The 3,239-nt window shown below is 36.6% G+C and overlaps 1 pseudogene; it reads right to left on the reverse strand.

Moving 5' to 3' along the window:
• Positions 1-2,038: 2,038 nt before the first annotated feature.
• Positions 2,039-2,610, reverse strand: LOC101724565 (PRELI domain containing protein 3B pseudogene; annotated as a pseudogene).
• Between the last annotated feature and the right edge of the window lie 629 nt (positions 2,611-3,239).

Here is a 3,239-nt window from a genome sequence, read left to right on the forward strand (position 1 = left end):
AAAGTTCCCCAATTATTTCTAGTTGTTTTGGTTTTCACTTCTATACTTATAAGGTACATATGAATTAATTACATTAATTACTTGATAATACATTACCAAGTGTTCTCTACTCATCATCATGTAACTGTTTTATAGCTCTGGAGATTATCTCAGATGACAAAATTATCTTTAGGTCATGTCATTTAGGTCGCTGAAATTGTGCATAGAAAAAAAAAGACAAAGACATTGACAACACTTCTCAGCACTTTCTCTTCATAAGGTGCTCAAGTGTAGTTTGGGATTACCAGCTGAAAATTATAGCATGAAGCAACAAAGAAGATCAGGGGATAAATTAACTTGACCATTCTTTGCAAAGTTAAAAGCACCATATCAATTTAAAGTGTCGTTATTGCTGAAAATTAAGAAGACAGATATTGCCAGCTGAGTCTAAATTCAGTGTGTTACTAGTGGAACAGATTGTAAAAATATTTCTCAAAAAAAAAAAAAAACAACCTCTTTTGAACTCCAGTTGTTTTAAAAGCAGCTCTACACATAAAAGGAAATTGAGTGTGGTCACTAATTCATGTTTGCCTGATATTCCTAGGACTATCAGGCTTAATTGCCCTTGGTGAACTGTAAAATATGCTTTATTTAAATGAAAGTGTAAATAGGGACCAAAAGGTGTAATAGATGATGTGAAATAGGAAGAAAAGGGGCAAAGGGGAAGGGGAAGTGGGAGGGGTAGGGAAAGGAAAGAAAGGAATGGAATTAATATGAGAAAATGGAAAAATGGAAACAAAGTCTTTGTAAATAGGGAGGGAGGGCAGGGGAAGGGGGAAAAATAAGAACCAAGAGAGATTATGTAAAGGTGCAAATTTCCAATGATGAATGTCATTATATTGCATACCTAAAATGTACCAATGATTAAAATGAATAATTGATAATGTGAAATAGGAAGAAAAGGTCCAAAGGGGTAGTGGTGGTGGGAGGGGTAGGGGAAAGGAAAGAAGGGAAAGGAAAAATGATGAGAAATGGAAAAAAATGAAACAAATTCTTTGTAAATAGGGAAGGGTGGAGGGGTGAAGGGAGTGCAGGTAATGGGGAAAAAATAAGAACCAAGATACATCATGTAAAGGTACAATTCCCAATGAGAAATGTAAATGTGTTGTATACCTAAAATGTACCAATAAAAGAATTTTTTAAATATGCTTTATTCAATAATCAGAGTTATTTATGGAAAGAAGCCCAATTGGATTTGCTGATTCTATGATATACATACTGATAAGAACAAGCAATCTTAAAAGTTCATTCTATTTTTTTTAAGGAAGATAATACCTTTAGTAAGTCACAAAATTTTTGTCAAACCAATACAGTAATCTTTAACACAATAAAAATAATAGTTCTGTTGGAGTCATATACTACTTTAGTGATAAATTTCACTCCAAAAATATCATTTAAGTACCAAATCTAAACATGATGATTTTTAGCAGAGCAATTTATTTTACACACATTAATGTCTTTAACAAGTGTACAGTTTTTCCTTTTAAAGTGAGTTCCTTCATGCACACTTGTCTAGTTTGCCTCAGCAAGGCTGCTATGTGACCATAAGGGGTGGCTCTGCTTTGTTCTGGCGTTGATCCAAAGCCAGGTAAAGTCCTAGTGTCTGAAAAGCTTTAACATTCTACCTCAAGAAGACTCAGTGTCAATGTCAATTTCTTCCAAGAACTTTTTGTTTTTTGTGGTACCAGGGATCAAACTTAGGACCTTATGCTTGCAAGGCAGGTGCATTGCCACTGAGCTAAATCCCCAGCCCTTCTTCCAAGTACTTTTTAAAGATGGTTACATTGTCACAAAAATACTGACCCCTCACAATTAGTCATTTCAAGCCACACTAACTTCAGATGATCCCTGTGATTTAGAACCCCTGTATCTTTTTGTTTTGATGAAAACAGCCTCACTCCAACTTATTTTAAAACTACCTAAAATATAGTTGTATTTTTAAGATAACAAATAAAGACATTGTCAGCTTGGAGAGACCTGATGTTATATACCAACTTTGTCATTTCTTTAGAAAAGCAGCCATCAGTGGTGCCCTTGTGCTTTCTCTTGATAAAGCTGCCAATTCTTCAATCTCAGCATATAATTCACATATCACTCATTCCATGGCAGCATGGCCTTTGTTAGCATTTGAAGATCTCTCTCTTGCCATCAGGCCTTCACAGTAGCTGCTGAGGCTGAATCCTTTCTCTGTGATTATGACTTCCCATGTCAAAACAATGTTTCTGCTTCCCGAAAACATGGTTTGTATATAAGCCTCTCATCTACTGAAGCCATATTTGTAAATGAAATATTAGTAGATTTAAGTCTCATTGTTTTTTCTACATTCTACAGAATCTCCTTGCACATATGTTTTGGTTTTTGCTGCACCAGTAGTGGACTTCACAATGTAAGTCAGCCCTCTGCACTGAGAAGTCTGTGGTTGTGCAGCTTTCCAGAGGGCTTTGTGTGCCTGTCTAGCACATCATTTCCAACCACACTCAGGTTCATAGGGTTTGGGTGTTTCTGCATTGCAGCTGTTGTAACAGTTTCCCATGAGCGGTCAAAGATGTGCTCTGAAGTCCAGATCTTCATGATGTCTGTGGCCCGCTGGATGTTTGGGGAGTATTGGGGTACAATGAGGCACAGAGGTGTAGTAGCCCTGCCCACACCTGTACCCCTGCCAGCAGTACAGCCCATCAAGTGGCCCCACAACCTCTAAAAGTCCATTCTTTATTTTATGTATGTATGTATGAATTTATTTATTTATTTATTATTATTATTATTTTGGTACCAGGGATCAAACTTGAGTCCTTGCACTTGCGCAGCAGGTCGCAAAACCACTGGGATAAATCTCCAGCTCCTAAAAGTCCATTCTTAGACACCTGTTCCTTCTAACTAACTCAAAAGGGCTTTATTCTTCCCCCAAACCAGAATTGGTCTTCTTGACTAATTTCCCTTCTTGACTAATTTCTGCCAGCTAGTCCTGGTAGTAAAGGAAGTTGGTGTTCTCTTAAATTCTTGTCTTCTAGTTAGCTTCTGTCAAACATAGTGCAAATAGCTTTGCTGAAATAGTTCCATATTTCAACACAGTGAAAATTACAGTTAGAGGCTGGAAAAATTCATTTGACATTTAGTATGTCTCATCACTTGAAAGGGATTTTGAAACATCCATATAGCCATTATGGAAAACCTCAAAATCTTTTCAAGATGCCTCAAAATAT

This window comes from Heterocephalus glaber, unplaced genomic scaffold (assembly GCF_053883595.1).
Source record: "Heterocephalus glaber isolate CG9 unplaced genomic scaffold, H.glaber_assembly_v1.0 deba00001472, whole genome shotgun sequence".
NCBI lineage: Eukaryota > Metazoa > Chordata > Mammalia > Rodentia > Bathyergidae > Heterocephalus > Heterocephalus glaber.